At 32.9% G+C, this 26,994-nt stretch overlaps 3 long non-coding RNA genes across 4 annotated transcripts; 2 read left to right on the top strand and 1 right to left on the bottom strand.

The window, feature by feature from the left end:
* Window positions 1-3,999: 3,999 nt before the first annotated feature.
* On the top strand, window positions 4,000-5,300 carry LOC124454177. 2 transcript variants are annotated; one of them, XR_006951351.1, is made up of 3 exons: window positions 4,000-4,293; window positions 4,394-4,586; window positions 5,055-5,300. It is a non-coding gene; the product is annotated as an uncharacterized LOC124454177 (long non-coding RNA). The 2 variants fall into 2 exon arrangements; XR_006951352.1 differs by lacking the exon at window positions 5,055-5,300 and having other exon boundaries at window positions 4,394-4,765.
* A 179-nt stretch (window positions 5,301-5,479) lies between these two features.
* On the top strand, window positions 5,480-6,648 carry LOC124458569. The gene is made up of 2 exons (XR_006953286.1): window positions 5,480-5,665; window positions 5,907-6,648. It is a non-coding gene; the product is annotated as an uncharacterized LOC124458569 (long non-coding RNA).
* Window positions 6,649-19,541: 12,893 nt separating this feature from the next.
* Window positions 19,542-20,280, bottom strand: LOC124458558. Its single transcript, XR_006953275.1, has 2 exons — window positions 20,117-20,280; window positions 19,542-19,874 (listed from the first exon to the last, which is right to left on the bottom strand). It is a non-coding gene; the product is annotated as an uncharacterized LOC124458558 (long non-coding RNA).
* Window positions 20,281-26,994: the final 6,714 nt, after the last annotated feature.

Genomic DNA, 26,994 nt, shown 5'->3' with positions numbered 1-26,994 from the left:
AGTCCTTCTCAGGACTTTATTAACCTGGACGATCATCATTTACAAACACAAAATATCAATGTTCAGCGATTGTATAAGAGATGGAGGTTAAAGACATCAAACCAGACCAAACAATATACGGCGTGTATAGACTGTAATCACGTCATAACTGGTGAAGCCTTGTTTTAATCGGACGAATTTATGGATTCAGTAACAAGACAGACTTTTCGTATTTTGTGGATGCTGTCAATGAATAGAGCATATGCCTTATTAATTTTTAATGAAAATGCGCGCTGTGCATTCTGGTCTTAGTAGTCAGACAGGTACTACGGTAAACATCAACATGGGCACTGCGGATAGTGATTGTGCAGCTGTTCTTTGTCGTCCTTCAGAGGTAACTCAAACGAATGAAAACCCTAGTTCTTTTCAGAACTCTTGCACGGTTATTCAGGAGTTTGTTACATCTGAAGCTTATGGCAAGGAAATCCCAGAAACGTCGTCGAAGGCGAAGATAGTTGGTGTAAATTCTAATACCGTTGCAAGTCCAGATAAGAACTCGCGACATTTAGTCGCTTAGATTGGGCAAAGTCTTTGGCTAATCTTCCATCTTTTACGCACGAGAAGCTTGGGCATAAGCTACTTAAAAGTAGAAGAGGAAAATCCGATAATTATGCGCCTAACGCTTTTAGAAATATGAAGAAAGGTTACGGTCTCTGGCGAGAAGGATATGTAAAGAATACAATGGTAAAAGCAAATGTTTCTACTTCAAATGGGGAGGTTTTATTTGTTGTAAAGGCGCGTGTTGGTGCATCTATGAAAAGTGTGAGCTATTCGGTATTTGTTCATTTAAATCAGAGAACTACTAAAGTGGAGTAAAGTATTTGTAACTGTAAAGCAGGACAAGGTGGATGCTGCAAACATGTCGCAGCGTTACTATACACAGTGTTAGACTTTGTGAATCTTAAGCTTTCTGCTGTTCCTGCCGAACTTACGCGTACTCATCTACCTCAAAAATGTACCAAATCTCTTCATGGCCAAATGGGGTATGACCAAAACCTGGAATACAAAAAGTCAATCCATGTAATGAAAATTCTGGACATATGAGATTGAGAGAGTCTTGCTCTCGTGGCAAGATCTTCTTCCAAAATGCCCAATCGCAAATGAGCCAAAACTAGGAACTCTTGTACTGCTGTAATAGATCGTTTTGGTCCTCGCTTTTTAATAGACTCATAGACCATTCTTCCTGAATCTGTGTTGGAGCCAAAATACACTAGCTTATTCACCAATGTACCAAGTGATTTAAAAAGAGTATGAAAAGTAAGACCAATGTAAAATCTAAATAGCCGATCATTGTTCTTGAACTGTTCTATTGAGAACTTGTTGCCCTTCAGGTTTTCTTTTAACTTCTCACTCAAAGCTATGATATCTGTTTTGTGTTGTTCATTTTCAGCTTTCAATTTATTATTTTCTGCCTTTAGTTTTTCATTGTTTGCCTGGAGCTCTCCGATTACTTTTTTTAAATGTTCAATTTGATCGACATTTTCAGAATTACCATCGCTAACAGTCATGTCTTCACCTTGACAAGAATCATTTTCTGCAATTTCCATTTCAGAAAAAAGTCTACTTGCTTTTGACTTTTTTTTGAAGGCAAATGTGTTCTGTGTCTTGCTTTATTAGTAGAGCGCGGAATCGATGGTGTAGGTAGAGTGACTTTTGGTACTAAAGTCGGTAGTCGATTTGAGTATGTTTCACGTCCCCCAACAAAATGTAATGAACACATTTGATACCCAACAGTTAGCAAGAAATCCTTCCGTGAAATAAGATTTATCCATTTCTTTCGCAACATCTTTGATTCTTCACTTTTACCGGCAGGAAAATTGTAGAAGGACAACTCGGGATTTTTTTGTTGTTGCTGAAACATCCAGGAACACAACATGTAAAGCCACCAGCACCTCCACGTTTCTTCGCCTTCGTCGACGTTTCTGGGATTTGCTTGCCATAAGCTTCAGATGTAACAAACTCCTGAATACCCGTGCAAGAGTTCTGAAAAGAACTAGGGTTTTCATTCCTTTGAGCTACCTCTGAAAGACGACAAAGAACAGCTGCACACTCACTATCCGCAGTGGCCATGTTGATGTTTACCGTAGTAGCGTGACTACTAAGAATGCACAGCGTGCATTTTCATTAAAAATTAATAAGGCATATGGTCTATTTGTTCGCAGTGAAAAAGTGGGAATTCATAATTAAAATCGTGGGACCAAATTATCGACGTGTCATAGTCGGTAAAATGTATCAAACTATGCGCGGGAAACACAATTGTGTATCTGCAATCAATAAAACGTTATATTGGACTACATCACTTGGAACGATTGTTTATTCTAAATGTTATTTAAAAAATTAGGAGCAAATAGCAAATTGGCCCAAAATAGTTATAAACTTATATTAACGTCGTATGAGTAAATTATGAAAAGTTATAATGCGTAAGTTTATGTTAATTTATCGGTTTAGAGAGCGTCATCTCATGCACGTCCAAAGGTTGCCTTGAAACACGTTGTTCACGATATAATTTTTCAACTAAAATTGTTTTCACTGCATACAATGAATTTACTGTTACGATTTACAAGAAATGTTAAGGACAACTTAGTCAGGAAAAACATTCAAAGTACGTGAGGGCATTGGACAAATGCAGAAAGTGTTTGACACTTGACAGTTCATAGTTATTTCAGTGAATAGTTGGCATAAAGCACATTTCTAAATCTCGAACATATTTGCTATGAATACTATCTTTTTTTCAATAAAAGCAGGCATAAAATCATGCATTCCAACAAGCATGATTAGACTAGCACATAGAAATTCAACTGACATTTACATATGATACAAACTTGAAATATAAAAAGTATGCTCCAGGTTTGCTGACATTTCTAAATTCGATGCCTTTCCTATTGTACATATTATCCTTGTGAAAATCTTATCAATATTCTAATTAAATCACACGGCCCGTATAGAAAACTTATAAACAATTGAAACTTCCCACTAAATGTAAAGATTTTAAATTTTGTCTTTCCAGCTACATTAGGTTATTTCTGGTTTAGCAATTAATTTACATTCAAGACAAAACATACTTGGGAATATAAAAAATTTAGTGGTGATTGAAGAGAAGTAACTTTATTATTGAAGTAACACAGTGCATGGGCATAGTATTGTATATAATAATATGTATATTATCAAGACAAATGACAGATAGAAAATATACCTGCAAGGCCGCTCTGTAGTCTCCCAAATGAAAAGCACAATAAGCAATCCAAAGACCATTTCTTTCATCTGCTTTACCAGAATTTCTTGCAAACTAAAGAGACATTTTATAACAATGGAATTATCTAATGTTTGATGATATGAATTTGGTTCTTAAAGTTGATGGAGTAATCTCATCATTGACCTTGCCTCTTAAGTTTTCATATATTCCAATCTGGAACTTCATTAAAAGTAATTTGTGTTTAAATCTGAGAGGTTTAGCCTCAACACAATTATGTCTTATTTCATTAATGTCTTATTTAATTATTAGTACTTAGGTGTGTGAAATGTAATCTTTAGAGTTATGTGCATAAACTCTAGTTTTTGAATGTGAGGTGCATGAAATATAGTGTTTCCAAGCTAATTGTGTGTAATATAGTGTTTATGAGTTAGGTGCAGGAAGTACAGTGTTAGTGAGTTAGATGGATCATTATATTATTTGTGATTTAGGGGCATGGACTATAAATGTCAGGAGTTATGTTCATAAACTCTAGTCTTATGGTATTAAGTGCAGGAATTATAGTCTTTGGGAGTCAATGTAGTATAATATGAAAGAAATGCATGAGATTTCATGATAAATTAAATTTGCTGATGCATTGTTACTTTGCATATCATTATTTCATATTTTCTCATATTGTAGATCCCACATGCATGGAGTTGTGAAAGTCCTTTACCACCTTTGGCATTCACTTCAATTACTCTTACTAGTTTTTCATTGCTCATGTGTCATGGTGATTTATGGCCAAGAATGTTTATTTGTAGTTTGGATTCTTTGTGGATGTCAGTTGTTTGTTCATATAATAATCATGGGCCCCATTATTATATGAGCCCACCTGAAGGTTGTCAACTGATACTCACAGAAGATACATCAACTCTGCACTAAACATTCTTTATGTGATGATATAACTTTGTTATTGAAGTGGTCCCTTTCCCTTTGCTCGAAGTTGCGTATATAAAGGAATGAAGTAGCTACAAAAGAAGATATAAAAAGTTTGGTTATAGTCGACATCATCAATAGAAAAGGTTTTGTGATAAATGATTTTATGCCTCTTGATTCATCTCTATTGTTCTTGTTAAAGTCTCAATGGTTTTTGTTGATGGTACTGATTTTTGGTTTGTTTAGTGAATGGCACATTTATGCCGTTAATTGCATAGAGGTACAGATTATTCAGATTGTGGTGTAGACCTGCAATAAATACGACCTGCGATTTCTTGTCACGTGTCCTAAACCTTTGATCGCTGCGGTAAACGGTCCAATAGCTTGATTTGGTCTTTCCCTTCTCGCATGCTGCGATATAGCCTTTGCTTCAGAAAAGGTAATTGTATTGATTTTATAAAATTACTCATCCTGGCTGGTCTGACTTCATCTTTGTTTTCAACTGTTTAATATCAGAGTTATGTTTAATGTGAAAAATAGTGATTATCTCAAAAGAAAAGAGTTTTTTGCGCATACCGTCACGTCACTAACATTTAAGTCATTTTTGAGAGTTTTGTGGAAAAAAGAAAGGAATTGATATAATTTTTAAAAACAGCCGAACTTTCTTGAATATCTTATGTCAAATATTTACTGAGTCGTTTTTGATTGGTCAATTTACTTCGCCAATGAATGCAATAAACACGTCAATAATACATTCAGACGAAAATCCCCAAAGTGAAAAAATTTATGTGGCGATGTTAAACCTCGACGGGTTCAGTTTCCTTTACCCACACCCCTTAATATAATAAAGTACTTTGTTCACCCCCTAGTGACTCCTCATTAGAACATTACATAATTTTTATTTCAGTTGACATGTTCGTGGTGTTTTTTTAAATGCAAGTTTTCAAACGAAGTTTGTGGAGTGGGGTCATCCTCTAGTTGGATGTTGCTCTCTAAATTTACCTCATTTATTTGGTCATTCACAGGTACACGTGACTTGTTTATATTAAACGGAGGCCAGAGCACTAGGTCATATTTTGCCATATTATGTATTTAAGTTGTATCCTCGCCCTATTGATCACTTTATATAAACATTAAATTGTTTTCTTTTCTTGAACCTGATAGAATGTGTTATGTTCTGAGGTGTTAAAAATTTACTGTGAGGTTGAAAAGTAATTAAAACTACGAATAGTTTTATCTAAGTTCCCTAAAATTTTGCTCTCCCTCCCCGCCTTAAAAAAAGTGTATCGTGAAACATAATTGTTGTTTTTATAAAAGAACCGAGATGCTTTAAAAAAAATTATTTTGTGTTACAGTGAATTTCCTTTAAATCAGGCAATGTCTGTTATTCTTTGAAACACGAAACTCGACTGCGACATGGCAAAGGAACGCGGAATTGTCGCAGAAATTTTATCTTTAAAACATTTCGAGAAGGAACTCAGTTCACGTTTGGCGAGATTTTCACTAGTTTCTAGACAGGTTTGTGTGTCTATTTTTACAAGTTAGAGGGATTGGGCACTATTGGAAAGCGGAAGGAGAGGGAGGGGGTGGGCGAAGCTTAGCAACTAGAGGGAGAGGGGACACGGGACCTTTGAAAATGAAATGAATTTCTATTGTTATTCACGGCCGTTCACGTCACAGAAGTTGAAAACATTTACAGTTTCGAACTTTTAAAAAATCCATTTCAGCAAATAGGAAAGCAGCGTATTTAATATTGTAGTGCCTTTGAGACACAAAGACGTTGATGGTCAGCGGTAATATACAAGAACTTGAGGATAAAAATCACGAGGAAAGCGATTTGTTTGAAAAGTACATCAGCAACGATGATATTTTGGATGGCATCGTAAGAAGATGGTGGACGAGATTACAAGAATGACTTACCATCCAGGTATACTTGCTATCAGACTTATGGCGCGTGCAAATATTTGTTGCACAAATAGGATATTGTGTCCCACTTATCCGTTTGTAACCGTTACATAGCAGAAATTGTGTCCCCAATGATTCGTTTGTAACCTTTACGCAGCAGAATTTGTAGCGTTGTTGGTGTAAATCATCGGTAGCTTGAGTTGAATAACAAAACATATTTGTTCATTTAAACACGATTTTTAAAATCTTTACTTTGGAGGAAAAAATTGCGTTTTGAAATTGCGTTTTGAATCAAGTTTCAAAATATAGAAAAAAAATTTTTGCCGGAAAATTTCGAACACTCGTTCTGTATCGTCGAAGTCATTGAGACTTCAGTGTTTACTACTGGCGTAACGGACTTCTAAGTCGCAATAACCTTATTTTCTTGCGCTTGGTTGAAAAATGATGCAGTTGTTTAAAAATAAGTGTCATTAATTAACATGATGTCACGTGACTTCAAGTAGATGTTTGCCAAGATGCTTAACACTTCGGTGAAAATGGCTTTTATCAAACTGAATAAAATACAATGAAAAAAAATACATCGAATATTTCATAAACAGGAATCAACGTAATGTTTCAACTACATTTTTGATTTGCGTTGTAAAAAAAGTCATCCCTGCCTGCGCGCATTCCTCCGAGAGCCATCTTTGAGAAATCAGTTCGCATTCTATATTACTCACATCATAAAGTTTCTCCAGCTCAGCTAAGCGATATAATTTCTTGGACAACGAGAGCGACTGTAATGGAGAAGAAGCATTATATGGTTAAATGAAATCACGCAATAACTTGCTTCACATACATAAAAACCATGCTTTCTCTAGTAATTATATCCTGACTAGGGGCTTTTTGCATTGAAGGTTATAACTCCGTTCTTGTAAAGTGTATCGTGGTCAGCTTTGTGTAATGAGTTTAAATATTATAGTGAGACCGTGCGTAGTGATGTCAGAAGCGCTTACTTAAAAATGTTTTTTCATATTATCGATGAAAATTATTTATATTAATGTGACGATACAAAAGCTGACTTTGACCAAGGGAAAATGAAATCGACCTTTCGTCTTAAACGAAAGCATTTGAACACATTTTCCACATCAAAAAGAACTTTGACAAAAAAATCGAGTCCACCCCCACTGAAAATGAATTTTATCTTGTTTTTATATCTTCACCAAAAGAGTATAATTCATCTATTTGAGCCCATTTTCCACAACAAAAAGAACTTTGACAAAAAAATCCAGTCCACCACCTGAAAATGAATTTTATCATATTTTCATATTTTCACCAAAAGACTATAATTAATGCATTTGAACACATTTTCTACAACAAAAGGAACTTTCACAAAATAGGGATTCCAGCCCCCTGAAAATGAATTTTATCATATTTCAATATTTTCATCAGAAGGCTATAAGTCATGCATTTGAACACATTTTCCACCTCAAAAAGAACTTTGACAAACAATCGAGTCCATCCCCCCTGAAAATGAATTTTATCATATTTCAATATTTTCACCAAAAGACTATAAATAATGCATTTCAACACATTTTCCATTCAAAAAACATCTTACAAAAACAGGGATTCCACCTCACCCCCTGAAAATGAATTTTATCATATTTCCATATTTTCATTAAAATGAAGACAAGAACTTTTACCAAAATAGGGATTCCACCTCCCCTGAAAATGAGTTTTATTATATTTCCATATTTTCATTAAAAGACTATAATTCATGCATTTGAACACATTTTCCACTTAAAAAACAACATTGACAAAAATAAGGATTCCACACACACCCCTGAAAATGGGTTTTATCATATTTTCATATTTTCCACAAAAGACCATAAATCATGCATTTGAACACATTTTCCACAAGGAAAACAACTTTTATAATAATAGGGATTCCACCCCCCTGAAAATGAATTTTATCATATTTAAATATTCTCATCAAAACACTATAATTCATACATTTGAACATATTTTCCTCAAAAAAGAACATTTAGAAGAATCACGATTCCACACCCCCTGAAAATGAATTTTATAATATTTCCATATTTTCATTAAAAGAACATAATTCATAGATTTGAAAACATTTTAACAAAAAACAAAAAACAACATTTAATAAAATAAGGATTCCACACCCCCTGAAAATGAATTATATTATGTTTTCATATTTTAAGCTTCTTTCCATTATTTCACCAAAAGACTATAATTATTGCATTTCAACACATTTTCCGATTAAAAAAAAACTTTTACAGAAATGTGGCTTCCACCCCCCTTGAAAATGAATAATATCATATTTCCATATTTTAATCAAATGACTATAATTCATACATTTGAGCACATTTTCCTTAAAAAGAAGAAATTTTACAAAAGTATGGATTCCACACCCTCTGAAAATGAATTTTATAATATTTCCATATTTTTATTAAAAGAACATAATTCATAGATTTGAACACATTTTCCACTTAAAAAACAACATTTAACAAAATAAGGATTCCATGTTGACGGTGCGTCTCTTGACATGATGGAGGATAATCAAAGCGATTAAATATAACAACAGTTTAATATACGCCATGTTACAGAGAGTAGTAGAAAAAAGCACATGGAATAATTAATTATTTAGAATTTACATAATAGTTCAGGGAGTTTGAGATCAGACTCCAACACCCCCACATGATCTCATAACTTCATAAAGTTTTTTTAGAATTTCTTCGAGATCAACATAACATAAAAATTTACATAAATGTTTATATAAGTGTTCTTTAGTATAGCTTTCCCTTAAGTGATAATAAATGGCATTAGTTCATTTTCCAAACATGATTCTTTGAAGTTCATTAACTTGTTACGAGTAACTGGCTTAGTGAAGATGTCACCTACCATATCATTAGTAGGACAATAATTTACCACAACATTTCCTGCATTAATATTCGAACGAATGAAATGGTATTTTCCATCAATATGCTTTGTTCTTTGTCTACTAACTGGATCCTTGGATAATGCTATTGTTCCTTGATTGTTTTCCTAAATTTAGACTGGGTCTTCTAACTCAATCAGTTTGCCCAACAACTGAACCAAATGCAGATATCACTTGAACAGCAAGTGATAACGCAACATATTTTGATTCACAAGAGGATAACGCAATGGTTTGCTGCTTCTTTGATTTCCATCAAATTAGAGGCCCTTCCTTTGACAAACTAAAACATTATCCTCTAACACTTCTTTTACCAACAGCACATTCCAATTTCAACCTGATTGCTTTAAGCCGTAGATTGACTTGTTTAACTTATAAACTACATTCTCTTCTTCTTAATCTTATTTACTTTTCAGGGGGGGTGGAATCCTCTTTTAGTAAATGTTGTTTTTAAGTGGAAAATGCGTTGAAATGCATTTTAGGAGGGGGGAATTCCTATTTTTGTAAAAATCCTTTTTGGTTTGGAAAATGTGTTCAAATCTTTTAATGAAAATATGATAATATTCATTTTCAGGGGGGAAATTCTATATTTGTTAAAGTGCTTTTTGTTGTGGAAAATCTTTTCAAATGCATAAATTATAGTGTTTTCATGAAAATTTTAAATATGATAAAGTTCGTTTTCAGGGTTGGGGGTGTGGAATTCCTATATTTGTAAAAGTTCTTTTTGTAGTGGAAAATCTGTTCAAATGTATGAATTATAGTCTTTTGGTGAAAATTATAAAATAGAATAAATTTCATTTTCAAGGGGGGTGAAATTCCCATTTTTGTAAAAGTTCTATTTGGTTTGGAAAATGTGTTCAAATGCAAAAATTATAGTCTTTTAATGAAAATTTTTAAATATGATAATTTTCATTTTTAGGGGGGGATTCTTATTTTTGTGAAAGTTCTTTTTGATGTGGAAAATGTCTTTAAATGCATGAATTGTAGTCTTTTGATAAAAATATAAAAATTTCATGTCCAGGTGACGTGGACACGATTTTTTTGTAAAAAATTTTTTGATGTGGAAAATGTGTTCAAATGTATAAATTATAGTGTTTTCATGAAAATTTTTAAATCTGATAAAATTCGTCTTCAGGAGGGGGTGGAATTCCTATTTTTGTAAAATTTTTTTTTGAGGGAAATCTGTTCAAATGTATGAATTGTAGTCTTTAAATAAAAATATGAAAATATGATAAAATTCATTTTCAGGGGGTGTGGAATTCTTATTTTCGTAAAAGTGCCTTTTGTTGTGGTAAATCTGTTCAAATGTATGAATTATAAGTCTTTTAATGAAAATATCAAAATATGATAAAATTCATTTTCAGGGGGGTTGGAATTCTTATTTTCGTAAAAGTGGTTTTTGCTGTGGAAAATCTGTTCAAATGCATAAATTATAGTGTCTTGACAAAAATTTTCAAATATGATAAAATTCATTTTCAGCCTGGGATGCAATTCTTATTTTTGTAATATTTTGAAATCTTTTTGATGTGCCCTAAAAAACACATAAAAAAGTTCAAAATATTTTAATAACAATAAATCATGATATGTTTGTAAATGATGATCGTCCAGGTTAATAAAGTCCTGAGAAGGACTGTTTTTGATGTTGTTGACTGACGTTTCGACTACCTTAGCGGTAGTCATCTTCAGAGTCAAATGAGGAGTAAACGTCAGGTTAGCCGTATTTGTTGTCTGGTTCTTACGTCATTGTATTGTGTGTACAGGAAATGTGCAGGAAATGTATATTGTCATTGTGGATTAGTGTGAAGTGAAATATTTTATTTTTAGTTGTGATGTGTGATTTAGGTGTGACGTTTTTAGTTGTAGTGTTAGGGTGTCAATTGTGTATTGTCATTGTGAATGAGTTTGAAGTGTAATGTTTTTAGTTGATCGTTTGTTTGTATTGTGAATAAGTCGTTTGTAAGGTGCCGGTAATTGCTGTGATCTGTTCAGGGGGGTTTGTTCCAAGTTGGTATACCAACTTTCTAATGTAAGCCGTTTTCTATAGTCAGTACTGTAAGTGATGCATTTTGCCGAGTCCCAGTCAATGTTGTGCTTTGTGATTCGGTGATGTTCGGCAATGTGATTAGTTTTGTCTTGTTTCTTAGTAGCTCGTTTGTGCTCAGTAAGCCTTATGTTTAAGTTCCTGCCAGTTTCCCGATATAGAGGCGTGGCAGTCGGAGCAGTTTATTTTGTAAACTGCACCTTGTCGTTCGTTGGGTTGTTCTTTGTCCTTTATGTTCGTTAGTACTTGTCGTAATGTTGTGATTGGTTTATGTGCGACACGTATGTTGTATGGTCGTAAGATACGCGAGTCTCAGACGTACCTTTGATGTAAGGTATCGTTGCTGTTGTCACTGAGTTGTTCGTTTCGTTGGGTTCGTCGGGTTTGTAAGTGTTGCGTTTGATAAAGTCAGAGTTATAGTTGTTTTGTCAAAAACACGTTTGAGATAGTTGTTTTCGTTTCTGTAGAGCGTCCGGTGAATCACATATGATTTGTGCACGTCTTGTTAATGTTCTGATTGTGGTGGCTTTGTGTGATGTGGTGTAAGATGATTGGTCTAGTAGTCGGTCAGTATGTGTTGGCTTGCGATAAACTGTTGTTCCTAGTTTTTGATTGTCATGTTTTACCAAACAGTCGAGAAAAGGAAGAGTTCCGTTTTCTTCGACATCTTTGGTAAATTGTATGTGGCTGTTCTGTTTGTTGATAGTATGGAAGTCATCAATCTCGTCTGCATGTAGTGCTGTGTGATTGTGTCATCTACGTAGCGAAACCAAAAAGGTAGTGCATGTTTGTAAGTCATGAGTGCCCGTTCCTCTATAGATTGCATTACAATTTCAGCAACTACCACAGAAACGGGCGAGCCCATTGCTGTCCCATGTAATTGTTTGTAGTGTGTTCCTTTGTATTGGAAGTAAGTCGAGGTGAGGCAGAGCTCTAGTAACTCCATAATGTCTTCTGTCGGTAATGGCAGTACGTCCGTGGTGTTTGTAATGAGGGTTTTTTGTACAAGTAAGTGCCAGATTAAGTGGAATACTGGTGAACAGTGATTTCACATCAAAAGACACTAGTATATAGTTGTCTGGTATTTGTATAGTGCACAGTTTTTTAATGAAAGTTTCAGTGGATTGTAGCTTGTGTTTTGATTTGTTTGTAAGTGGTTGCAGTATGTTAGTCAAGTACTTTGAAAGTTCGTAAGTAGGCGAACCACAGAATGATACAATTGGTCGCATGGGTATTTGTGGTTTGTGAAGTTTTGGTAGTCCGTATAGTCTGGGTGGTCGTGGTACTGAACATCTGAGTCGATAGTAAATACGTTCAGATATAATGTTAGATTTTCTCATAGAGAAGATCTTGCTGTTAAGTTGCGTACTAGTTATGGTGTTGGGTCTCGTTTGAGTTGTTCGTACGTTTGTCTGTCGTTAACAAGTGCGTCCATTTTGTTAAAGTAATTCCCTGTCCATGACCACAGTCACGCGTCCTTTGTCTGCTGGTAAAATGACGATGTTGTTGTCGTGTTTTAGTCGTTTGCGTGCTTGTTGTTCGTCTTTTGTCAAGTTGTTGTCACGTATAGAGGACGATTGTAAAGTGGACATCAGCGAATCACAAAGCACAACATTGACTGGGACTCGGCAAAATGCATCACTTACAGTACTGACTATAGAAAACGGTTACATTAGAAAGTTGGTATACCAACTTGGAACAAACCCTGAACAGATCACAGCAATTACCGGCACCTTACAAACGACTTATTCACAATACAAACAAACGATCAACTAAAAACATTACACTTCAAACTCATTCACAATGACAATACACAATTGACACCCTAACACTACAACTAAAAACGTCACACCTAAATCACACAAATCCAAAAAATAAAATATTTCACTTCACACTAATCCACAATGACAATATACATTTCTGCACATTTCCTGTACACACAATACAATGACGTAAGAACCAGACAACAAATACGGCTAACCTGACGTTTACCTCATTTGACTCTGAAGATGACTACCGCTAAGGTAGTCGAAACGTCAGTCAACATCAAAACAGTCCTTCTCAGGACTTTATTAACCTGGACGATCATCATTTACAAACATATCATGATTTATTGTTATTAAAATATTTTGAACTTTTTTATGTATTTTTTAGGGCACATCAAAAAGATTTCAAAATATTACAAAAATAAGAATTGCACCCCAGGCTGAAAATGAATTTTATCATATTTGAAAATTTTTGTCAAAACACTATAATTTATGCATTTGAACAGATTTTCCACAGCAAAAACCACTTTTACGAAAATAAGAATTCCAACCCCCCTGAAAATGAATTTTATCATATTTTGATATTTTCATTAAAAGACTTATAATTCATACATTTGAACAGATTTACCACAACAAAAGGCACTTTTACGAAAATAAGAATTCCACACCCCCTGAAAATGAATTTTATCATATTTTCATGAAAAGATTTGAACACATTTTCCAAACCAAAAAGGATTTTTACAAAAATAGGAATTCCCCCCTCCTAAAATGCATTTCAACGCATTTTCCACTTAAAAACAACTTTTACTAAAAGAGGATTCCACCCCCCCTGAAAAGGAAATAAGATTAAGAAGAAGAGAATGTAGTTTATAAGTTAAACAAGTCAATCTACGGCTTAAAGCAATCAGGTTGAAATTGGAATGTGCTGTTGGTAAAAGAAGTGTTAGAGGATAATGTTTTAGTTTGTCAAAGGAAGGGCCTCTAATTTGATGGAAATCAAAGAAGCAGCAAACCATTGCGTTATCCTCTTGTGAATCAAAATATGTTGCGTTATCACTTGCTGTTCAAGTGATATCTGCATTTGGTTCAGTTGTTGGGCAAACTGATTGAGTTAGAAGACCCAGTCTAAATTTAGGAAGACAATCAAGGAACAATAGCATTATCCAAGGATCCAGTTAGTAGACAAAGAACAAAGCATATTGATGGAAAATACCATTTCATTCGTTCGAATATTAATGCAGGAAATGTTGTGGTAAATTATTGTCCTACTAATGATATGGTAGGTGACATCTTCACTAAGCCAGTTACTCGTAACAAGTTAATGAACTTCAAAGAATCATGTTTGGAAAATGAACTAATGCCATTTATTATCACTTAAGGGAAAGCTATACTAAAGAACACTTATATAAACATTTATGTAAATTTTTATGTTATGTTGATCTCGAAGAAATTCTAAAAAAACTTTATGAAGTTATGAGATCATGTGGGGGTGTTGGAGTCTGATCTCAAACTCCCTCAACTATTATGTAAATTCTAAATAATTAATTATTCCATGTGCTTTTTTCTACTACTCTCTGTAACATGGCGTATATTAAACTGTTGTTATATTTAATCGCTTTGATTATCCTCCATCATGTCAAGAGACGCACTGTCAACATGGAATCCTTATTTTGTTAAATGTTGTTTTTTAAGTGGAAAATGTGTTCAAATCTATGAATTATGTTCTTTTAATAAAAATATGGAAATATTATAAAATTCATTTTCAGGGGGTGTGGAATCCATATTTTTGTAAAATTTCTTCTTTTTAAGGAAAATGTGCTCAAATGTATGAATTATAGTCATTTGATTAAAATATGGAAATATGATATTATTCATTTTCAAGGGGGGTGGAAGCCACATTTCTGTAAAAGTTTTTTTTTAATCGGAAAATGTGTTGAAATGCAATGTGTGTTCCTTTGTGTTCCTTTGTATTGGAAGTAAGTCGAGGTGAGGCAGAGCTCTAGTAACTCCATAATGTCTTCTGTCGGTAATGGCAGTACGTCCGTGGTGTTTGTAATGAGGGTTTTTGTACAAGTAAGTGCCAGATTAAGTGGAATACTGGTGAACAGTGATTTCACATCAAAAGACACAGTATAGTTGTCTGGTATTTGTATAGTGCACAGTTTTTAATGAAAGTTTCAGTGGATTGTAGCTTGTGTTTTGATTTGTTTGTGGGTTGCAGTATGTTAGTCAAGCACTTTGAAAGTTCAGTAGGCGAACCACAGAATGATACAATTGGTCGCATGGTATTTGTGGTTTGTGAAGTTTTGTAGTCCGTATAGTCTGGGTGGTCGGTACTGAACATCTGAGTCGATAGTAAATACGTTCAGATATAATGTTAGATTTTCTCATAGAGAAGATCTTGCTGTTAAGTTTGCGTACTAGTTATGGTGTTGGGTCTCGTTTGAGTTGTTCGTACGTTTGTCTGTCGTTAACAAGTGCGTCCATTTTGTTAAAGTAATCATTCCTGTCCATGACCACGGTCACGCGTCCTTTGTCTGCTGGTAAAATGACGATGTTGTTGTCGTGTTTTAGTCGTTTGAGTGCTTGTTGTTCGTCTTTTGTCAAGTTGTTGTCACGTATAGAGGACGATTGTAAAGTGGACATCACCGAATCACAAAGCACAACATTGACTGGGACTCGGCAAAATGCATCACTTACAGTACTGACTATAGAAAACGGCTTACATTAGAAAGTTGGTATACCAACTTGGAACAAACCCCCCTGAACAGATCACAGCAATTACCGGCACCTTACAAACGACTTATTCACAATACAAACAAACGATCAACTAAAAACATTACACTTCAAACTAATTCACAATGACAATACACAATTGACACCCTAACACTACAACTAAAAACGTCACACCTAAATCACACATCACAACTAAAAATAAAATATTTCACTTCACACTAATCCACAATGACAATACACATTTCCTGCACATTTCCTGTACACACAATACAATGACGTAAGAACAAAACAAAAAATACGGCTAACCTGACGTTTACTCCTCATTTGACTCTGAAGATGACTACCGCTAAGGTTGTCGAAACGTCAGTCAACAACATCAAAAACAGTCCTTCTCAGGACTTTATTAACCTGGACGATCATCATTTACAAACATATAACGATACTCCCGGGCTCAAACCATTTACTTTAATACGTCATGAATTGTGCACAATTTTACGAAAAATGTAAGACTAGAATTTTTTCTGAAATTGCTCGGTATTTTTGTAAAAGTTGTTATTGGTTTGGAAAATGTGTTCAAATGTATAAATTATAGTGTTTTGATGAAAATTATAAATATGATAAATTTCATTATCAGGAAGGGGTGGAATTCCCATTTTCTAAAAAGTTTTTTTTGTTGTGGAAAATATGTTCAGATGCATAAATTATAGTTTTTTCATGAAAATTTTTAAATATGATAAAACTCGTTTTCAGGGGGTGGAATTACTATTTTTGTAAAAGTTCTTTTTGTTGTGGAAAATGTGTTCAAATGCATGATTTGTAGTCTTTTGATGAAAATTTTGAAATATGATAAAATTCATTTTCAGGGGGGTAGACTTCTTATTTTCGTAAAAGTTCTTTTTGATAAGTCTTAAAAAATACCTATAAAAGTTCAAAATATTTTAAAACAATAAATCATAAACTGTGCACAATTTTACGAAAAATGTAAGACTAGAATTTTTTTCTGAAATTGCTCGGTATTTTTGTAAAAGTGTTTTTGGTTTGGAAAACCTGTTCAAATGCATAAATTATAGTGTTTTGATGAAAATTTTGAAATATGATAAATTTCATTATAAGGGGGGGTGGAATTCCCATTTTCTAAAAAGTTCTTTTTGTTGTTTAAAATGTGTTCAAATGCATAAATTATGGTCTTTTGATGAAAATTTTGAAATATGATAAAATCTGTTTCAGGGGTGAACTCTTTGTTTTAGAAAGTTCTTTTTGATGTGGAAAATGTCTTCAAAAGCATGAATTGTAGTCTTTTGATGAAAATATAAAAATTTCATGTCCAGGTGGGGTGGACACGATTTTTTTGTAAAACTTTTTTTGATGTGGAAAATGTGTTCAAATGCATAAATTATAGTGTTTTCAGGAAAATTTTAAAATATGATAAAATTCATTTTTTTGGGGGGAATTTTATTTTCGTAAAGACTTTTTGTTGTGGAATATCTGTTCAAATGCATAAATTATAGTGTTTTGTTGAAAATTTTGAAATATGATAAATTTATTATAGGTGAATTCCATTTTCTAAAAAGTTCTTTTTGTTGTTTAAAATGTGTTCAAATGCATAAATTATGGTCTTTTGATGAAAATTTTGAAATATGATAAAATTCGTTTTCAGGGGGGTGGAATCCTTATTTTTAGAAAGTTCTTTTTGATGTGGAAAATGTCTTCAAAAGCATGAATTGTAGTCTTTTGATGAAAATATAAAAATTTCATGTCCAGGTGGGTGGACATTGATTTTGTAAACTTTTTGATGTGGAAAATGTGTTCAAATGCATAAATTATAGTGTTTTCAGGAAAATTTTAAAATATGATAAAATTTTTCAGGGGAATTTATTTTCGTAAAGTGTTTTTTGTTGGAATATCTGTTCATGAATTATAGTGTTTGTTGAAAATTTTGAAATATGATAAATTCATTATGGGGGTGGAATTATTTTCAAAGTTCTTTTGTTGTTTAAATGTGTTAAAATGCATAAATTATAGCTCTTTGATGAAAATTTTGAAATATGATAAAATTCATTTTGGTGGAATGTCTATTTTGTTTTTGATGGTAATATGTAATGTATAAATTATGTTCTGATGAAAATTTTGAAATATGATATTATTCATTTTCTGGGGTGGTGGAATTTCTATTATTGTAAAAGTTCTTTTTGATGTGTCTTAAAAATCACCTATAAAAGTTCAAAATATTTTAATAACAATAAATCAGGACTTGTACACAATTTTACGAAAAATGTAAGACTAGAATTTTTTCTCAAATTGCTCGGTTTTAAGAAATTTACAATAAAAAGGATAAAAAAGGTTTAAAAGCTAGCATTTTATTATAAAAATTCAGTTGTTTTTAAAATAAGTAAAATTATTACAAAATGATCTAATAACATTATTAAATAATCTAATAACATATCATTATAATTTATGCATTTGAGCACATTTTTCACATCAAAAAGAACTTTTACAAAAATAGGAATTCCTCCCCCCTTGAAATGGAAATTTATCCTATTTTATAATTTTCATTAAAAGACTATAATTTATGCATGTGAACATATTTTCCACAACAAAAAGAACTTTTTAGAAAAAGGGAATTCCACCCCCCCTGATAATGAAATTAATCATATTTCAAAATTTTCTTCAAAACACTATAATTTATGCATTTGAACAGATTTTCCAAACCAAAAACAAATTTTACAAAAATACCAAGCAATTTCAGAAAAAATTCTAGTCTTACATTTTTCGTAAAACTGTCCACAATTCATGATTTATTGTTATTAAAATATTTTGAACTTTTATAGGTATTTTTTAAAACACATCAAAAAGAACTATTACAAAAATAAGAATTCCATCCCCCCTGAAAATGAATTTTATCAAATTTTCATACTTTCATTAAAAGACTATAATTCATACATTTGAACAGATTTTCCACTACAAAATGAACTTTTACAAAAATAGGAATTCCACTCCCCCTGAAAACGAATTTTATCATATTTAAAAATTTTCTAGAAAACACTATAATTTATGCATTTGAGCACATTTTTCACATCAAAAAGAACTTTTACAAATAGATCGTGTCCACCACCCCCAAAATGAATTTCATCATATTTTCATACTTTCATCAAAACACTATAATTAATGCATTTGAACACATTTTCCTTATCAAAAAGAACTTTTACTAAAAAATCGAGTCCACCCCCCTGAAAATGAGTTATATCATAGTTTCCTATTTTCATCAAATGGCTATATTTCATGCATTTGAACACATTTTCCATTGAAAACCATTAAACACCATTAAAAAAGAAATTAACAACAGAATGAAATACATGGCTGCGTTGCCAAGAAAGGTAGCACAAATCTGGACTTTACAGTTATTGCTTGGTTTCATTTCACCATAAAATGCTTCTCTCCATTGCAGTCCCTCTCACTGTCCAAGAAATTATGTCGCTCAGCTGAGCTGGAGAAACTTCCCGATGCGAATAATAAAAAATGCGAACTCCTTGCTCAAAGATGGCTTTCGGAGGAATGCGCCCAAGCAGTGATGACTTTTTTACAACGCAAATCAAAAATACAGTTGAAACATTAAGTCATTAAGTTCATTCATGTTTATGAAATATTCGATTTATTTTCTTTCTGTGTATTCTTTTCACCTTGATAAAAAACCATTTACACCGAAGTGTTAAGCGTACAAAAGCACCTGCGCAAACATCTACGTGACATCTACTTGATGTCACGAGACAATTTGTTAATCAATGACTCTTATTTTTAAACAACTGCATCATTTTTCAACAAATGAGCAAGAAAATAAGGTTATTGCGAATAAGAAGTCCGTTACGCCAACAGTAAACACTGAAGTCTCAACGACTTGGACCATACAGCACGAGTGTTCGAAATTTTCCAGCAAAAATTTTTTTGCTATGTTTTGGAACTTGATTAAAAACGCAATTTTTTCCTCCAAAGTAAAGATTTTAAAAATCGTGGTTAAATGAACGAATATGTTTTGTTATTCAACTCAAGTTACAAATGATTTACACCAACAACGCTACAAATTCTGTTGCGTAAAGGTTACAAACGAATCATTGGGACACAATATCCTATTTGTAAAATAAATATTAGCAAGCGCCAAAAGTCTGATCGCAAGTATACCTGGATGGTAAGTCATTCCTGTAAGCTCGTCCACCATCTTCTTACGATGCCATCCAAAATATCCTCGTTGCTGATGTACTTTTGAATCAAATCGCATTCCACGTGATTTTTATCCTCAAGTTCATGTATATTACCGCTGACTATCAACGTCTTTGTGTCTCGCAGGCACTACAATATTAAATATGCTGCTTTACTATTTTCTGACATGGATTTTTTAAAAGTTTGAAACTGTAAATGTTTTCATCATCTGCGACGTGAACGTCCATGAATAACAATAGAAATTTATTGCATTTTGAAAGGTCCCGTGTTCAGTTCCTCTCCCTCTAGTTGCTAAGCTCCGTCAACCCCTCTCCTTCTGCTTTCTAATAGTGCCCATAATCCCTCTCCCTCGTAAAAATAGACAGACAAACCTGTCTAGAAACTAGTGAAAATCTTGCCAAACGTGAATTGAGTTCCTACTCGAAATGTTTGAAAGATAAAATTTCTGCGACAATTCCGCGTTCCTTTGCCATGTCGCAGTCGAGTTTCGTGCTGCATAGAATAACAGACAAGGCCTGATTTAAAGGAAATTCACCGTTAGACAAAATGAAAATTTTATTAAAGCATCTCAGTTCATAAAAAACAATTATGTTCACGATACACTATTTTAGGAGGAGAGCGGGTAGGATAGGAGTAAAGAATTTGGGGAACTTAGATAAAGCTATTCGTAGTTTTAATTACTTTTCAACCTCACAGTTAATTTTTAACACCTCAGAACATAACACATCCTATCAGGTTCAAGAAAAGAAAACAATTTAATGTTTATATAAAGTGATCAATAGGGCGAGGATACAACTTAAATACATAATATGGCAAAATATGACCTAGTGCTCTGGCCTCCGTTTAATATAAACAAGTCACGTGTACCATGTGAAATGACCAAATAAATGAGGTAAATTTAGAGCAACATCCAACTAGAGGATGACCCCACTCCACAAACTTCGTTTGAAAACTTGCATTTAAAAAAACACCACGAACATGTCAACTGAAATAAAAATTATGTAATGTTCTAATGAGGAGTAACTAGGGGTGAACAAAGCACTATTATATTAATAAGTGTAAAGGAAACTGAACCCTTCGAGGTTTAACATCACATAAATTTTTCACTTTGGGATTTTCGTCTGAATGTATTATTGACGTGTTTATTGCATTCATTGGCGAAGTAAATTGACCAATCAAAAACGACTCAATAAATATTTGACATATGATATTCAAGAAAGTTCGCTGTTTTAAAAATTATATCAATTCCTCTTTTTCCACATGGCTTCAAAATGACTTAAAATGTTAGTGACGTGACGGTATGCGCAAAAACTCTTGAGCAGTAAAAGACAATCACTATTTTTCACATTAAACATAAGATCTGATATTAAACAGTTGAAAACACAGATGAAGTCAGACCAGCTAGGATGAGTAATTTTATAAACTCAATACAATTACCTTTTCTGAAGCAAAGACTATATTGCACAATGCGAGAAGGGAAAGACCAAATCCAGCTATTGGACCGTTTACCGCAGCGATCAAAGGTTTAGGACACGTGACAAGAAGTCGCAGGTCGTATTTATTGCAGGTCTACACCTACACCACAATCTGAATAATCTGTACCTCTATGCAATTAACGGCATAAATGTGCCATTCAATAAACAAACCACAAATCAGTACCATCAATAAAAACCATTGAGACTTTAACAAGAACAATAGAGATAAATCAAGGGGCATATAATCATTTATCACAAAACCTTTTCTATTGATGATGTCGGCTATAACCAAACTTTTATATTTCTTTGTAGCTACCATTCCTTTTATATACCAACTTTGAGCAAAAGAAAGGGACCACTTCAATAACAAAGATATCATCACATAAAGAATGTTTAGTGCAGAGTTGATCTTCTGTGAGTATCAGTTGACCACCTTCAGGTGGGCTATATAATAATGGGGCCCTTTCTTTGTTATTAACAAACAACTGACATCCACAAAGAATCTGTTTACAAACAAACATTCTTGGCCATGAATCACCATGACACACGAGCAACGAAAAACTAGTAAGAGTAATTGAAGTTAATGACAGAGGTGGTAAAGGGACTTTCACAACTCCATCCATGTGGGATCTACAATATGAGAAAATATGAAATAATGACATGCAAAGTAACAATGCATCAGCAAATTTAATTTGTCATGAAATTCATGCATTTCTTCATATTATATTACATTGACTCTCAAAGGCTAAAGTTCTGCACTTAACACAATAAGACTAGAGTTCATGAACATAACTCCTGACTGTTATAGTCTATGCCCCAAATCACAAATATTATAATGAATCCACCTATCTCACTAACACTATACTTCCTGCATCTAACTCATAAATACTATAATTACACAATTAGCTGGCAAATTACTATATTTCATGCAGTCACACTCAAAAACTATAGTGTTTATAACAAAGATTACATTTCACATACCTAAGTACCAATAATTAAATACAATAGATTTTTATGAGATGACTTTTATCACAATATCTTTTTAGACGTATTCCTGACGCTAGCAAGCGTGAAAATCAAGTTGTTGGTGATTATATCTGCTAAATATGATTGAAGAAAAACATCGAGCCAAGAATCATCTAAAGATATAGAAAAATAATATAAACTTACCACATCGCTTTCAACTTCATTGAAAATGGCTTCTTCACCAAACTTCAACAAACGAATTGTGACCTTGGCGAAATATAAATAGTATTGTTAAAGGAAGCAAAACGAGAAATGTCCGACGTCAATATATCTCACATTCCAAATTTATTTACACGTTTTTCTGCCAAAGCTGCAGGGTTTTCTTGTCTTCATCTCATCAGGCAAACATTAATTATAATTTTGAAAACAGCAATTTTGGTTATCATGTGTGTCTTAAGGGAATAACAAACAAAGAAAGGGCATCCACCATGTCGCCTAATAGCAAAGGGAATCCAATGATATTATTTGTAGTGAGTCCATCAGCATTGACGCATATGAAAACCACCAATACTTTCCATAAACTAGCAAATTCACAGTTTGAAAACGGATCGCTTTCTATGCCAATTGCATGTTAAAGTTCATTGCCAATGGCTGCTTCATCAAACTAAATATAAAAAGTGTTATGTTCAAAGCAAGCAAAATGAGACATGTGGGAAGTCATTATCTCACAGTCCAAATTTACTTTAATTTACATAGATATGATGCGAACTGTAGAGACAACGACACTTATCACTTTATTATAAAACACATGTAATATAGACAAAAGAATCAGCCACCATGGGGTTGCTGCAAAACTGTGCAACGTCAATTTAGATTTATTGCAAAACCAATCAAATTCATTCATACTCATTACACTAGTTTAAATTCATAAGAAAAATTTAAAATTTTCGGTCCGTGCCATGCCTTAACAGCTTTCTCTAATCTTCCAAGTTGACTTTTTATAAAGCATTGATATGTGGTTAATCTCTTTTACCGCGAATTTTGTTGTAGATGGACAACTTTTCGCATAAGACAGAATATTTCACAATAAAAAAACCGTCTGTGAAAAACTATACTTTTGAAATTGTAGTTGTTCATTCCTATTTATGCAAGATAAACCGCAAGTTATTAGTAGCCTTACAGATCTCTCTTTCTCAATCAGTAAACCATAAATTGACATTGTTCTAAAAAGGTATATGAACAGCAAGCAGTTTTAATTTATGTTCGTAAGCCATGAAAACCGCATGAAATCTTTTGTGACTATCTATAAACATCTTCACACGTTTCTCAAAATCACATTCAGTTTCAGTTCCAAAATTTATATTTTTCTCGTCTATTATAAAGCATCTTGTAAGCGCTATTCATAACAGCTTAGATCCGCTAATAAATAAGTGATAATGAGCAAATTTCCTTTAAATCAGGCTTGTCTGTTCTAAACATTACTTCTGCGACATGGCAAAGGAACGCAAATTGTCGCAGAATTTTATCATTCAAACATTTAGGAGGAACTCAATAAACCTAGGTATTGAGGCTTCTATAAGGGAGAGAGATTCGTCACTATTGGAAGCAGATTGCAGTGGGGTGGGCGGAGATTAGCAACTAGAGAGAGACTGGCCCTTGGCAAGTATTTGTCCTTTGTTGCATTTTCAAATCGGTTTTGAATAAACGAAACTTTAATGAACTTAAAAATCCATGTCAGCATGTAAAGCAGCAATTTAATATTGTAGTGCCTGCGAGACACAATAGACGTTCTGGTCAGCGGTTATAATGACCTTGAGGATAAAAATCACGAGGAATGGCATTTGTCAGAATAAACCATTGAACAAATGGATGGCATGGTAAGAAGATGGTGGACGATTACAGGAATGATTTTCATCCAGGTACTTAACGAACAAACCTTTGGGCTTGCAAAGCATTTATTGTACAGGCCTTGTTATTGTGATTGTCCCAAACCGCCTTGAGGAGAACAAGAATATTTTCAAACGTCATCTGATTATTAATATCTTTACTTGGGTTGGATGTTGGAAATTGGGTTCTTGTTGAACTTACATTTAAAAATATTGAATAAATTTGCAATAACAAAATGAACTGTTTTCTAAACAGCCCAAATGTAAGAATTGAGTTCAAACATTTTCATCAACTTAAAATTTTACTAATTTGCACGTAAACCTTTTAACAATATTTAACTTTAATAACTATAACATATCATCAAACATACTCCTTAATGTTAAAAACATTTTGTTATCAAAAATCTTTTCTATAGTTCAATGTTGAGAACATATTTTCACAACAGGCTAAATGATGTTTAACACATTTTTTGCAAAAACTTTATTTTATAATAACAACAAAGTTAATAATCACCAAGTTCCATCAAAGGCTATTACTGTTTGTGCATTTCACCTAAAAGAAAAGTTCCATTAAAAGTATTCATTCATGCAATAGAAGCTTTGTTTTGAAAAGGCCTTAGAAATTTGATAAAGAAATCAATGGAACATTTGCATTTTTCCTGCATCACCAATACAGAATGTTAGTACAAGATTTTATCTCCTAAATGTTAAGAAATTCATGTAAATGAAATGGGATAATAATTCTTTCTTGATGGTTTGAGGAAACTATGACTTTTAAAACCAAATGAAAAGCACAGATTTACATGTTGATTCATGTTTAGCTGATTTATGTCTTTCTGTGTATTCTACTCACTTTGATAAAAACCACACACCAGTGTTAACTAAGCACCTGTCTACTTTGTCACGTGACAACATGTTAATTAATGTCAATAATTTGATGACTGCATCATTTTAGCAAGAACTTGTAAGGTGTTCAATTAAAATGTTGAACAGATGCAGTCTCAATGGTGATGATACAAACGAAATACAAAATTTTTGCTATGTTTTAAGATTAAAAGCAGTTTTCTTAAACTAAATATTCAAATGTGTTAAATGAACCAAATCGTTTTGCATTCAATTTTGATTTACACCAACAAAGTACAAAGTCTGTTGCTTTGGTTACAAACATCATTGACAAAGATCCCTGGAAATGTAATATTGTTATTTGGGTAAGTCTGATTTTTAACTTGATTGTATTGTCATCCTGTAACTGTCCACCATCTTATAATTGAAAAAGTTGACTTGCCTTTGTAAATGTGATTCAACTGCGATTCCATTGTGCATAAAATAAAGTTCACCATTTAATTGAAGAGTCTTGTAGAGGCATACAATATAAAATAATGTTACTAATGCTATGTAAAAGTTTGATACTGTAAATATTTTTATCTGCTACGTAAAATACCTGAGTAAAATAGAAATTTATTGCATTTTGAAAGGTCCGTTCCATTCCTCTGGATCTAGTTAAAGAAACCCTCTCTTTTGCTTTTTAATAGTGCCCAGGATTCCCTCGTAAAATAGAACAAACCTTCTAAAACTAGTGAAAATTTAAAAAGGTGAATTTAGTTCCACTATATGTTTGAAGAAAAATTTCATGGGAACAAATTTAGAATCCCGTCCAATTTGTATAGCACCCTTTAAAATTTTTTTTATCATTGATGAAGTTTGACAATAAGAAATTTGATATTTAAAAATGACATAAATAAAGGACTAGTAAATCAAACTCATTGAACTATTTTGGAAAATGACATTTATAATGTTGATACCCTTTAGAAGGATGATAGTTGATAATTAAGGACAGGCTTCAAATGGACGTTCTGAAGAACAGTTTCAGTGAATTTGGGCACAATAATCATTTTATATAAGAAAGGCATAAATTTGGCTAGTAACTTATAAAAGATACGATGGAAGATGAGATGATTACGCATAACAATTCAATATATCTTCCGTAGCAAATGACTTTGTTATGAATTCTACAAAGTTTGGAAGCTTAAAAGTTATTTGAGTTATTATTCTAACTATCGAGAATCCAATCAAATCTGTTGGTCTCAATCATGATTTTAAACCACAAATGATGCTTAAATAATGAGTTTATCGAAATTCTTTCTGAACACAAAAAACTCATCAATTTGTATATTTGAAACATTTTGGTCCATGAGAATTTTATAGATGACAGATGAGATAAAACGACATAAAAAAACGTTTTGTATAAAGTACCTAAAATATTTTCTCGCGATTGCCTAAATATCCTTTGAGAAATTTAAAATTGAACTAATGTAAGCATACATGATGTACTTACTGGGTCTAAATTTTAGCTAGATCTCAATAATTATTTAACGTAAAACACACCAGTGTTGTAACTTGGTGATAAATAAACATGAAACCAGGGAGATTTTGCAGTAAGACCACAAGAATTGTAGCACGAACAACGTTTGCTAACCTAGCAGAGTTTCAAGTAACATTTGATTGCTCGATGGTTTTAGCAGTCTTCACACACTGTTTATAAATTTGAATCTGCATGGTAAACAACTTTGTGAAGATCTATTCATTCCATCTTTATCTTATCACATGTGTTTTAAATTTTCAAACAAAGTTGCAATCAAATGAGTTACCTGGCATTGCATTTTAGAAGATATGTTAAAAACAATAGAGGTTATTTTTATACGTTTGCTCATTATTGTTTAACAAAGTATATTGTTTAACTATTGCAACTAAAATCACGAAGTGATTTCAGAATCCATTTCGAAATCAAGGGCTTCAAAAACTTGAAAATTACAAAATTACAATCAATGGTTGAAACAAGAATCTTTTAAAGAATTTACATTGGATTTCTTGGAACAATTCCTGTTTATGGATATAAATGTTACATGTACATTATCAGGAAAT

The sequence above is a fragment of the Xenia sp. Carnegie-2017 genome, unplaced genomic scaffold, assembly GCF_021976095.1.
Source record: "Xenia sp. Carnegie-2017 unplaced genomic scaffold, XeniaSp_v1 HiC_scaffold_13, whole genome shotgun sequence".
Classification (NCBI taxonomy): domain Eukaryota; kingdom Metazoa; phylum Cnidaria; class Anthozoa; order Malacalcyonacea; family Xeniidae; genus Xenia; species Xenia sp. Carnegie-2017.
Note: the sequence above shows the minus strand (reverse complement) of the source record. Positions and strands in the feature narration are given on the sequence as shown.